General features: G+C 36.5%; 1 pseudogene; it reads right to left on the bottom strand.

Annotated features, from left to right (window-relative positions):
* Positions 1-12,781: 12,781 nt before the first annotated feature.
* LOC102489999 (meiotic nuclear division protein 1 homolog pseudogene) lies at positions 12,782-13,409 on the bottom strand (annotated as a pseudogene).
* Positions 13,410-14,193: the final 784 nt, after the last annotated feature.

Below are 14,193 nucleotides of genomic sequence, written 5' to 3' on the forward strand. Positions count from 1 at the left end.
CATATCCTTCCAGTCACTTACTTTAAACCTGTTACACTTTATCACCATCAGTCCCCTGAAGTTTCGTTGTTTGGAATTCTATGTGAGAAGGTAGTGAGGCGTAGTGGTTCATGGTGATTGTACTACAGAAGCAATATTCTTGTGAATAGATTAATGCTATTTCAAGAGAGTCAGTGAGATTTAGAATGCTTGAGCTGTGGTTAGTTTTCTTGAGGGCCAGTTCCTTAAAAACTCTCCTTCTGTCTCTGTCTCTGTCTCTCTCTTCACATGCCCAATATCCTCACCACTTTTGGCAGACATGCTGTAGGCCTATGCTTTTGGACTTTCTAGCCACCAGAATTGTGAGTTTTGTAAATACATCTCTATCATTTTTAGGAAATTATCTAAGCTCTGATATTACTGTTAGGTATGCAATAATGGACAAATCCCAAAACCTATTTTTACAAACTATTTCCTTTGACACAAATTTCAGTAGCTCCTCCTCATGAACTATTGATATTATTTTCTAAAGTATCTATGAGTCTTTTAAATGTCTGCTGCCACTGCCATATTAGATTGCCATAATCACAACTTTAATGATTCTTAGGCATTAGACTCTCCCTTTAGACCTACTCAAAAAGCAAAAACAAAATATATCAGATTAATTTTCTTAAATTATGCATGCTTGCCATTACTTCTTCCAATAGTTCTCCATTTTCCACAGTATCACATCCAAATTTGTACCCTGTCACCATTCTCAATCTGCTCTCTAATTGTATTTCCTAGCTCATTTTCCATTATTACTAAGCATAAAAATTCTTATGTCCTTCCGTGCTGGTCTCTACATGCTACTTTCAAGTTCCCATGCTGCCTTCTTTGTTTCTGGGGTTCACCAAATGGAGTATTCGTGAGGCCCCATTCTCCTCTCTCCCCCAATTATGCCTCGTATTCCTGATCCCAAGCTGGGGTGAGTCCCAATGCTCGTTGTGGGCCTTTCCTAGCTAGCACAGTCCCCGGCACTCCTTAGCTCTCCTTCATGATAATTACAACTACCAGCACCGTAATTATTCAGCACAAGCCATGCAGAATTCAGGGTTTCAGTTAACATTTCCTGGAAATAAAAATAATGATGATATTTACATGATAGTTGTATTAGAAAGAGCAAATGAGTCAGTTTATGTAAATTCGGTATTTTAACCACCTTACATGTGGTGTGGCATTTAATATCCATAATCTCAATTTATTAAAAAGATAATGGAAGCTGAGGAAAGTGAGGGATATTGTCTTTTTCTTTTTCTTTTCTTTTCTTTTTTATTTTTTTTTTGGAGAGGTTTTTGCTATAGGGAGCATGTGCTCTCGAAAAAGACAGAGAGAGACAGACAGACAGAAAGCAAGAAATCAGCCCTCGTGGGGATGGCCACACCACAATCCCTTTTCCTCCATTTTCCTCTCGGGATCTTGGGCACGCACGCACACGCACCTGGAGTGAGTTTAAGCCACCGGGTCTAGTACTCAAACTGTGATCGACTACATGGGAGTCCTGCAACATAGTCATTACACCAACTGCTGGTCCCAGTGAGGGATATTTACCAGGACACACCGCATTGTAAGTGTGGAGTGAAATTCAAACACATCTCGGTTTCACTTCCAAGTCCTGTTATAAATTCCTACAGTGCATAGATTGAATCTTAGTTTCTAATAAATGTCTTGAATTTTTTTTATTTATTACTTTGTCATATTTTTAAAAACGCTTAATATAACAGAAGACAAGTTTTAAGGTTCTTACTCTTGATTTTTAAACTCCAAAAATTGGCTTAGTTTTTTTTTTACTTCTCAATTTTCAGATTATTTATATGATTCTCCATAATATTGTTTCCAGTTTTTTTTTTTTTTTTAGGTTTCTAAAACTTATACTACTATTGCCAATGTATTAATCTCACCATATCTTGAATTAATTTTTCTAATATAAGAGTACAAAGTAAACTAAAACTTACACAGAATTTATTGTTTTAGAGAAGTGTATACTAAACATATTTGAAAAGAAAAAGCTATTGATAGGTGCTAGAATATGTGCTTTGTGAAGAAGACAGAATCAGAATAAAATGTGGCCCTGAGTGAATGGCTAAATGTGCATGATATAAAAGTGAGAAAGTATTTGTGAAAACTTTAAATATGTGTGACATCTTTAAAGTCTTTGAAATAACACTTTGCTTAAATTGTAATCATTTGAATTCTATTCCAAAAAGAAGTTATTGAATAAATACAAATATTATAAAACAGGTTTTAAGATAATTAAGTTTTCAACACTCTCCCAAGATAATTTCACTTATTATAATAAAGCAGTATTGGACCCGCTACGAATATTTTGCTTGATTTTGTCATCTTTTGAGACTTGACTATTTCAAACCCTCCTCAGTCACTTTTCTTTAAAATTGAGAATATTTTTTCCAATATCTGTCCATCATAATCTTGTCCATTCAAGCAATCTGCTCCAATTTCAACTCCTTCTTCATAACTTGCTCTCCCTCTCAAAGTTTTTTTTTTTTTTTTTCATTTTGCTATAGACCACATATATTCACCAGAGAGAAACAGAAAGCGAGAAAGTGAGAAATCACCCGCTTTGGGGGTGGCCGCAACACATTCCCTTCCCCATTCTCCTCCCGGAATTTTGGGCATGAACGCACACAGAACCATCAGGATTTTTAAGCCCGTGGCACTTCCACTGCAGTCAGCTAAGTGAGTCCAGCTCCTTTAACACACCACACCACCAGCTTGCCCTGTTCGGCTCAGTTTTAAACTAGTAAAATACAGCAGAGGCACATCATTTCTACTATATAAACTACAGATATTTAATCTTTGTACTATTTTATTATGAACTTATATTTGTTACTTATCCTTAATCAGATTTCAACGTTTTCAAAGATAAATACTCTATGTCGTCTTTTGCCCTTACCCTAATAAATGAATAACTCCAAGGTAGGTTCCTCAGTGGCTGTTGTTATTTTATTTGCGTAGCATACAAATCTTAACCATTTTTTATTGTGTATAACTGTTATAGTATTAGGCTGGCTTTACAGTGGTAATGTGATCAAAGCTTCTTATACAAGGGAGGAGCCACCACCACGTGTATTTTGGCCGAGATTCAGAGGCAGGTAATCTGAACAGGCAGAGAGCTTAATAGTGAACAAAAGGGCTGGTTCAGGTAAGACCAGTTTGGGAAGTGTTGGTATAGAGAAGCTGTCGAAGGCCTGTACAGAAGTGGGACATCCTAGGTCTTGTTAGAGGCACACATTCAGCTTCCTCTCATTGGTTCTAAGTTGGAAGTGAGGGGGGACGTTAGTGAAACTGACAGTTATTTTTATTGATTTATTTTTCGGAGACATTTTTGCTAGAGAGCATGTGCCAGAGATACAGAGAAAGAGAAACAGAAAGCGAGAAATCACCCCCCAGGGGATGACCATATGGAAATCCCTCCTCCTCCATTCTCCTCTTGGGATTTTGGGCATGCATGCACAGGTGCCCGGCGTGAGTTTTAAGCCACTGGGTCTAGGACATGAACTGTGTTCAAACATGTTCGAGTCCAACAATGTAGCCATTACACCATCTGCTGGTCCTGAAACTGACAGCCATTAACCAAGAGTTGGCTGTTTGGAACTTACTGTTATAGAAGTTACTATTTGGATTTATGTACTGACTGCTAGAGATAATGATGTAACATACCCTAAGTCTGATTTAGAGATAAATAGTACATTGACTTACTGTAGATTGTGGGCTAGAGTTTTATTTTTATTTATGATCTGGCTGTAGTTTATTTGTATATTCAGTCTTGTATGGAATGTCTCACAATGTAGATATGGATGATTTATCCTATTATAATTAGGTTAAATTTTGTTAACAAAAGTGTTATACAAGTGACAGTTTTTTCTTTGTATCACAAATTTGGACTCATAGAGTCTGTATATCCTACTATTTCTGTGCCAGACTTAACCACTTGGTTAAGGTGGTATCCAAGAGATAACTCCATTGTAAATGTCCCAGAAGTATCCTGTATTGCCATATCATTTTACACAAATTTTTAGCTCTATCAATAATTATCACGTTGATGATGGAAAAAAAAATTGATCTTTCTGATCCTATCACTCACTCTGTGTACTTTATTTAACTTTCATTGTTGAGTTAAAAAAGAGCTTTCTTCTTAACCTTCTTGCTCATATTAAAACACAATTATATCACAGGTCATTTAAAGTTTTTTCCACTCTATTTTAAATTAAAAATCAGTCCTAAGTTTGGCCCACTGAAATACCTTTTACTCAGATTCTGGCTTTTTTAGACTTATTCACAATAGACTGTGAACACTGTTTACAGGAATATGATAGTACAGACTCATATTCTACTTTGTCTGCCTCATACACAGAATCAACCAATCCTCCAAGAAACACTGGTTCTTCTGTTGGAAACACATTATTATTTTCTTTTTAATACAGAGAAAACTGAAATATTATTTTCTACCTTGCAGGGGTATTTGTTAGGGAAAAAAGTGTTAAAATATTGAGTCCTTAGAAAAGCCATGAGGTATTTTTCTGTGTTTTTTCTATGCAAAAATGCATCATGACTTTTCTGATGACCCAATATTAATCATCTCAACATTAAAACAATGATTTCATAATTACTAGTCATTTTCAGTATAACATATCTCTCCAAATTATCAATTAATAATTCATTAAGTAGCCAATAGTTTATTGAACCATAGTGATCTTTGTATTTTTGAATGTATAAGTGTATGTGGATATTTATGGAATAATATATGAAATAGTTAAAATATGCAAGGGACAAAATTCTGTTAAATGCTAAGTGAGATGTTTTCCTGACAAAAATGTTCCTTTTTCAGTGTAGTGGTAATAAATATTATCAATTTTTCTGTCAAATTTGTGTGTGTGACAAAAAAACAAATGTAGGCAAAAAGGCAGAGTATAAAGATGAAAGGAAAAATCATGACATATTTTTTCTATGCAAAAAATGTGTCATTGCTTTCTTGACTACCCAATGTATTTGTTGTTGTTGTTGTTGTTGAGAGATTTTTGTTATAGGGCATGTGCACTTATCAGAGAGACAGAGAGAAAGCATGAAATCACTTTCCAGGGAGCTTGGACATGCAGCAATCCCTTCTCCTCCATTCTCCTCTCAGGATCTTGGGCTTGCATGTGCACGCACCTGGTGTGAGTTAAAGCTACCAGGTCCGAGACTCAAACCATGGTTGACTCTGTGAGAGTCCAGTGATGCAACCATTATGCTATCTGCTGATCCCTACCCAATGTATTATGTACAATTTTTGAATTATTTTGAGCAGCAAATTGTTTGCTGGTAGTCATATTAAGAATATTTTTAGGCTTAATTTTTTTAAAAAAATTCAAAATTATTTATACTAAAGATTAGAAGTTATTTAGGTTAATTTTCTCAATACTCTATATGAGAATAATGTAAGCTGACATAAATTTTAAATGATTTGTATTCTGACACATGATAAATGGGATATAATCTAAATATCATACAATAGAAGAGGCTTGTAAAAGAAAGCAGCCTGGGGGGCCAGCATGTGGCATAGTGGTTAAGCCAGTGTATTCCTACATGGTCAACTGTAGTTTGAGTCTCAGACCAGCAGTGTGACAATCATTTTGGGCATATGTGCCAGCATGCCTAAAATCCCCAGAGGAGAACGGAGGAGAAGGGACTGTGGAATGGCCATCTTCCCTTGGAGGATAATTTCTCACTTTCCCTCTCTCTTTCTCCAGCCAGCACAAGCATCCTATGGCAAAAGCTTTAAAGACAAGAAATAAAGCAGCTTGATTAAAAGGCAAGTTTAGAAATCAATTAAAAGTGTAACAATTTGTTACACTTTTGTGTTAAAATAATTTATAAGTTACACGGGAACTTTTTATCTTTTTAAAATGTATTTGAAGCACATTAAGCTGTCAATAACTCCTGTAATAGCTCCCCTTAACAATTAATTATTGCTAATATCTTATTTGACCAGACTGCTATAAAATAAATATACCAGCAAGTAGTATAGTGGTTAAGGCACTGGGTTCTCACACGCCCAATGCCATTTGAGTCCTGGACCCAGTTACTTGGGAATCCTGCTCAGTACGTATGTGCGTGCCCAAAGTCCTAAGAGGAGGATAGAGGAGAAGGGATTCCATTGTGGCTGTCTGACCTGGAAGAGAGGAGCGGTGATTTCTCACTTTTCCTTTCTCTGTCTCTGTCTCTCTTTTTCTGGAGAGTACTTGAGCTTTATGGCAAAAACCTAAATAAGTAAATAAATAAATACATTTATAATAATTGAAGTTGAGTTGAAGCAGGTGTCCTTTCTTTTCTGTGTATATACAATCATTGTTTACTAGGCCTGCTGGTGGTGTGGTGGCTAATGCAGCTGGCCCACATGGCTGACTATACATTTTGAGTACTAGGCGGGCAGCTTGAAAGACACAGAGACATGTGTATTCAAACCCAAAATCCCAAAAAGAGGGAGAAATAGAGAAGACAGGATGGTGGTGTGACCATTTCCCAGTGGGAGGTTTGTTTTATGACCTCTTTCCCTCCCTCTTTATCTTTTTTTCTCTCTTTCCTTGGGAAGCACAAATACCCTTTGGAAAATTTAAAACAATATATTATTATTATTCTTTTTTTACTATGAGGATTTTGTGCATTATTTGCAAGTGCTACATTCTCTTTTTCAAGAGACTCTCATAATAGGGGGTGAAGGGGAGGGAATCTGGAAAAAAAACATTTAATACACACAAAAGTGCAGCACGATCTGCTGACATTAGTGCATGTGAAAATGTCTTTCCTTTCTCCTAATGTGGAAAAATCATGTTATACATTATAAAGGTATATAGTGATTAAACATAATTTTAAAATACATAGATATAATTTTTAAAGAGAGACCCTCTCAAAACCTTGCAAATATTAAGAGCAGCCATCAAAATGAAACTGACTGTAAAAAATTAAATTCATGTGTTTGCTTTTTATTTTTTCAGAATTATTTGTTTAATTTTATTTATCATTATTATTGTTTAGTTTGGTACAGGACTCATGCACTCACCTGACAGAGAGGGAGAGAAAGAGGGAGAGGAAGAGAGAAAGTGAAAAAGCAACCCTCCAGGTGCGGCACTCAAACCACTATCAGCCACGTGGGAGTCCAGCACCTTTACCACCACCATGCCATTTGCTGGTCCCCCTATTTGCATTTTATAAAAATTATGTCAACCCTGGTCTTACAGAAAAATATCACTGAAAAAGTTGTGTATATTAAAATATAAAATAAAATATTAAAAGTGTTCCCCAAATTGACTACAAAGGTAAAAGAGATGGACATTCTACTTATATATGCTTTGGTTTCTATCTGAAGCATGTTTATTGATTTAACCAACCTCTTTTTAGCATATAATAGGAATAGATGGGATCAGCAGTTGGCATAATGGCTATGTCACTGGACTCCCATGTAGTTGACCACGGTTCGAGTCCCAGACAGGTGGCTTAAACTCACGCTGAGCGCGTGTACATGCGTGTCCAAGATCCTGAGAGGAGAATGGAGGAGAAGGGATTGCGGAATGGCCATCCCCCATGGGGGATGATTTCTCGCTTTCTGTCTCTCTGTCTCTGTCTTTTTTGGCGAGCACACATACCCTATAGCAAAAACCTCTCAAGAAAAAGAAAAAGGTAATAAAGAATAGGTTAGAAACAGAAACATGAAGAAATTTAAAATAATAACCATAAGAATAATTCTACTGCCTGTTCACTCTATGCCTCAAACTGGTGTAAGTGCTTGACCAAGACATCAAGCCTTTCAAACAAGCCTTCAGTAGAGATCCCATTACTAGCAACACTTTACATGTGAGAATACTGCAGCTTAGATAAATCAGATCATTCACCTGAACTCCTTAACCTGGAGTGAAAGGATGGAGTCCCCAGATCAGGCATAGTTATTCTACAGTTTCTTGTCCCAAATCATGTGCTAAGGTTCTCCAAATATAGGTTGAGAACAACATTAATGAAAAGAAGAAGAAGAAGGAAATATGAAGGATAATGGAGAAATCCATTCACATTTTATCAGAAAACATCTTGTTTGAATCTTAAAAAAAAATGAGATAACTCAGTTCCCCCCAAGTTTATATAGTAAAACTAACTTTCTCTAAAGTTAAATGATTCGCTAGAAAATCAAGAAGAGCTAGAATAGAATCAGGTAGAGTCTATTCTATCTGAATAGAATAGATAATAGAATAGATAATATTTTATTTTTCTTAAAACAGAAAGCCCACTAAAAGAATTATCAACATACTAGAACAGTGATTAATTAAATGGGAGAAAAAAGGTATAATAATAATAAACTCAAAGGTATATAGTATTTTTCTAGTCACCATTTCAAGTTTTATGTACTTTAATACTTTTAACCCACACAACGATAATGTGCAATGAAATTTTATTATTATCCCTTCTTTTTAGATGAAGAAACTAAGGTACAAAAAATAAATTTATTAAGATCACAAAACAAATGTTCAACAAAATCAGGAATCACGTTAATGCATTTTGGCTCCAGAATTTTTGCATCTTAAGACTAGGGAAATTCCAGCATTCAGTTTTTCATGACTGGGAGGATTTCTAGTCCTTAAAATGGGGAAGAAAGTGAAAGCAGAAACTATTTTATAATTTTCTCCCTAAGACATGAGGGCTATAATTAAAGTCTTACATATGCTATGTTTGAGATGTCAAAAGCTGTTCCATTCAAATAGAAATATGCTTGAAGAGAAAAATAATATATGACTAAATACTAGGACAGAAACGGGAATACAAATTCATAATTTATTGACTATAGGGAATATTTAAACTAAGATAATGAAAATAATAATCATTCTTACATATATGTCATACATACTACAATAATTCATTACTTTTATATTTATTTTGTACATTAAAGCTAGAGTGTTTGTCACACAGTACCAAATTTAACCATGTATATTATTTAACTTAGTTACAGAGATACAGTTCAGCATGGAAGAGAAAAATTCCCAAAGGAGAGTCAATCAAGGGACCAGAAGCAGCTGCAGAAACAAAATGATTCAATCACAAAAATTCTGGAAGAAATAAATTAAGTTTGTCACGAGTTGGGAAAAGGAAAAAGGCTCTAACTTACTGAAGAATGTCTTTAAGAATAATGAGTTACCAAAGTTTTTAAAAAGGGGGAAAAAGAGTAAATTATACCTAGCACTATTGGAATAACTTATAGTCATTTTCAGTTTTATATATTTTAATTTGATATGCATGCATTTTAATAAATACTACTTAAAAAAAGAAATAGTTGCCATAAATCAGATTTCAAGGGTTTAAGCAGTAAACAGAGGATGAACTATTGAAAACAGCAAGCTATGTCTACACTTTGAAAGGTTTTCAGAGAAAGAAAAGAAAGAGACAGAAGGAATTTAAAGAGCTGGTGAAATTGAAAGAAGGAAAAAAAAAAAACAGAGACAAGACAAACTAGAACATATTTAGAAAAAATATGTGAACTATCAGAGGAAAGGATGTTGGATGGATTTTTTTTCCTTGAGACAATAGTAAATGAGATAAAAAATTGGTCTTTCTGTGAGAGGTGAGAGACAAGCTGGGGAAGAAAAGCAGGAAATACTGAGTGGAGATCTAAAACATTTTGATCTGGATGGCATCAGAGTGTTTACAGATAAGTCATCTGTTGAGAATGAGAAATGCAGGAAGAGCATTGAAAAGAAAAATTGGCATAGACGCTGTAAGGAAGTATATTAGAGGTCAAGAAAAAAAGCATTTTCAATGAAGATGGCACCTATTGGTAAGCTCCTGTCTAAAATCAGCACGTAGGTTTTTTTTGTTTTGTTTTGTTTTGTTTTGTATCACTTCAATCTTTTAAAAGTAAGGGACTTATTAAATGCTCTAATTATTGCATAATGCAGGTGCTTAATGGTATAATCTAAGAAAGACTGGGAAAGACTGGATGGATTTCAGATGGGTCAATACAAGATTTTTGTTGGCATAAAATGTTAAGTAGAAAATGGATTTTAATAATAATTACTATTATCTTCCTACAAGCTGCAAGGTACTAAGGGCAATCATTAAATAATGCATCATCAATTAATGCTTCAATGTACAAAGGGATCTGGCTCTCACTGTTACTCTACTACGTGCTAATGGTTGTAGGTGTAAGTAGTTTTATTATTATTATTATTATTTTTAATTTGCCAGGAAGCATATGCTGACAGAAAGAGACAGCAGAAGAAAGAGGGAAAGTGAGAAAGCACTGCCTTGGGAATGGTGACACTGCAATCCCACTTTTTCCATTTCTTCCTCCTTTTGGTATTTTGGGCACACACATGCACCTGGTTTGTTTTAAAGGCCACTGGGTCCAGGTCTTGAACTGCACAGTTGGTCATGTGGGATCAAGCTGTCTTAATCACCACTCCACCAAGGGCCCAAATTAATTTTCTAGATATTATTTATTTTTCGTATGGCTATAGTTTTAATTATTTTTATCATCAGCCTGTGAAGATATTTTCCACACACTTGATTATCCAAAATATGCTACACAAATCTTGTGGAAAACTAAAATAAAAACATAATTTAAAAAAAAAAACATATTTTTCCAAAATAAAAATTGTTCTAAGTCAATTTTATAGCTTTCCAACAGTAAAAAGAAAGACCTATCTGTCGCCTGGAGAGATGGTTTGAAGCAGCAGGTGGGGAGCAGGCCAGCTCCAGCCCATAGCGGCATGTGGTTTCAGACTCCGCCCAGTGCATGTGGAGATGTTGATTTCTTCCTGAAGTTCTGCTACATTCACTTCAAAGCAGTCTTGGACCTCATAGAAGGTCTTGGTCTCATTTTTGTCAGACACAACATCTCCTGTACCTCATATATCAGAACTCGGCCAGATGGTCCACCGGTAACTTAAACAAGTGGCAAATATGATGTGAGCGGAGGAGAGGAAGAGGAGCACATTGCTTCTCTCTCACAAAAAAACTAGAGATTTGTTAGTAAAGAAGGGGAGAATGGGGACCAGCAGTTAGTGTAATGGCTATGTCGCTGGACTTCCATATAGATGACTGCGGTTTGAGTCTCAGTCCTGGTGTCTTAAACTTATGCCAGCAGGTGTGCGTGCGTGCCCAAGATCCTGGGAGGGGAATGGAGGAGGAGGGATTGTGGCGTGGTCATACCCCCTGGGGGTGATTTCTCGCTTTCTGTTTCTCTGTCTCTCTCTCTGTCTTTCTGGCAAGTGCACGCAACCTATAAGCAAAAACCTCTCAAAGGAAAGAAAAAAAGGGGGGGGGAGAATGGATATTGACTACATAACTTACAGTTCTTCCCCCAACACTAGAGATTTGTTAGTAAAGAAGGGGAGAATGGGGACCAGCAGTTAGTGTAATGGCTATGTCGCTGGACTTCCATATAGATGACTGCGGTTTGAGTCTCAGTCCTGGTGTCTTAAACTTATGCCAGCAGGTGTGCGTGCGTGCCCAAGATCCTGGGAGGGGAATGGAGGAGGAGGGATTGTGGCGTGGTCATACCCCCTGGGGGTGATTTCTCGCTTTCTGTTTCTCTGTCTCTCTCTCTGTCTTTCTGGCAAGTGCACGCAACCTATAAGCAAAAACCTCTCAAAGGAAAGAAAAAAAGGGGGGGGGGAGAATGGATATTGACTACATAACTCACAGTCTTTCCCACAACAGATTTTTTTTTTTTATGGAAAAGCCTATATGCATGCAAACAAAACACTAAATTTTGATTCATATAGCATCAAATCTCCATAAAGTACTGGGAAGTGTACGCACATAAGTTTTTAAACATTTGTATCCAATCTAAACGTATAAGAGAGCTTTAAACAAAACTCATTAGTGGAATCTCTTGTGAAGTACAAAGAACATCAAGCACAAATCATACACAAGAATCAGTAAAATGGTATGACAGAAAGTCCTTCCAATATCGTTGAGCCTGATTCCAAATGCATTGTCCCATGGAACAATGATTATTTTAGTTGCAATTTCAGTATATAGTTATTATAGGCAATGGATACATATCTGTAGTATGTATTAAAATTTTTATATGGGCAGGTCTAACCACCCAATTGTTAGGATCTCACATGGCCAATTGCATGTTTTGATCCTGGACTCAGGACTTGAAAAACATATTGGGTGCATGTGTGTGCATGCTGCAAAAACCTGACAGAATGGAGAAATGGAAGAGGAGGGACAGTGGTGTGACCACACCCCACTGGGGAGTGCTTTCTCTCCCTCTTTCTTTCTCTCAAGAGGCCATGTATCTTCTGGAAATTAAAAATTAAAAAATCAGAGTTTTAACTGAGTACTGTATTGAAAAGATCAACACACAAGAAGAGCATTTTAAAAGGCAAAATAAAATATATCTTCTGAATATGCTTGACCCAAAAGGGCAAAGTTCACAGCGCTCATATGGCATACAACTTGTGTATTACAATAGTTTCTAGTGGATACCGTAACAAATCCCTCAAATTTTGTGTCTTAAAACAAGCAAATGTGTTCTCTTACAGTTCTGGAGACCAACAATTTAAAATCAGTTTCAGTGTGAAAGACTCAAGGGGCCACCGTTGAGCACTCTTTCTAAATGCATTGAGGGAGAATTTGTTTCCAGCTTCGAGAGGCTTTTTTTTTTCTCCTGCATTTTTTTACTTTATTAAAATGAACAAGATGATAAACACAGTAACAGGTAAGTGAGATTCAATACATTTAGCTGGTAAATACTTGAAAATGTACGTATTCACAAGCACATGGATTCTTTATTGTCACAAAATTTTAGTATGTAGTCAGAGTCTTCTGGAATGCCAAAATTTGTATCAATTTTATTTTCTTGAAGCCCGAATTTTCTTCAGGCCCACGATTTTACAGCAAATATGTTATCAGCCCCTCTGTTAGGAGCTCTTCGGCTCCTTCATTTGCTTGACGTATTTCTTCCAAGACTTGTGGGTCACATTCTTTGCATTTTTCCACTTCTGCCTTCAGCTGTTCCCTTTGGTTCCGAAGCGAAGGAAGCTCTTTTGCTAGCATGATACGCACTTCCCTATCATGGCGGCCAATTCTAGCTTTATCAATGCTCTTCTGTAGGTTTTCATGTTTTTGGCTTCCTTCAAAAGAACCATGATTCCAGAACCTCCAATTTACTACTTGGAAAAGCCCAATAATCATTTGGAAGTACCGATCCTCTCGCAGTCAGCCCTGCGGTCATCAACTGAACTCTGAAGGGCATCTTCTACCGACGTGGCAGTGATGCCCTTCTCGTTCGGAGCCCTCTTCATGCCTTGTAAGTGGAGTACATCTTTTGTCTCAAAAGGGATTTCCATCACGCAGGCTCTCTTTTCTTCTGCACTCAGTCCTTTTTTCTTCCACATGACATGGGCAGCGGCCTTCCCGTTGTGGTGCCGGCATGTGTGGTGAGTTCTAGAGTTGTTCTAAGCTGAAGCACCTTCGCCCTCCAAGTGGCATAGCTTTTCCCTCTGACTCAGCTTCCCTCTGCTTCCTTCACATGGCTGTCTTCTTGTATGGTCTATGTCAAATCTCTTTCATAATATGCATTAGATATTTTGCCTTGCATTTAAGATTCACTGCATAATGCAGAATAATCTCTCTATCTCCACACCTTCATTTAATCACATTGCCCAAGTTCTTGTTTGCCCACAAGGTAATATTCTCAGCTTTATGGATTAGGGCAATGGATGTCTTTTGTGAATTCATTACTTAGCCTACCAAATAGTCATATCCATAATTTAATGTTTTGTTTGTTTTTCTTTTTACTGGTTTATAGAAAGAAAATTGTCAGGAAATATTCATTCATTAAGAACTTACATACTGACATGAGAAGACAAATGTTAAGGAAGTCATACTTCTAAAAATCCATGGAGAAGACATGTATGCTGCTGTTCCTGCTAGCCAGGAAAGACTAGGGTGAAGTTTGGCTGTGTGGAGACCTCTTTGGGTGTGCCGCCTTTCTCTCTTTCAAAAGAAATAAAGAAACTTTTCAAAAGTAATAAGGGATCCTGAGAAAATATTAGAAAGAAGGTAATGTATATAAAATTGATGATTGATCACAGTACAAGTATGTGTGGCAGTCTGTATTAATGGTGTGCATCTGATGGCATCTCAGGCAGTAACCATGGGAAATGCAAAATATTTAAA

Source organism: Tupaia chinensis, unplaced genomic scaffold (assembly GCF_000334495.1).
Source record: "Tupaia chinensis unplaced genomic scaffold, TupChi_1.0 Scaffold139612_1, whole genome shotgun sequence".
NCBI classification, from domain to species: domain Eukaryota; kingdom Metazoa; phylum Chordata; class Mammalia; order Scandentia; family Tupaiidae; genus Tupaia; species Tupaia belangeri.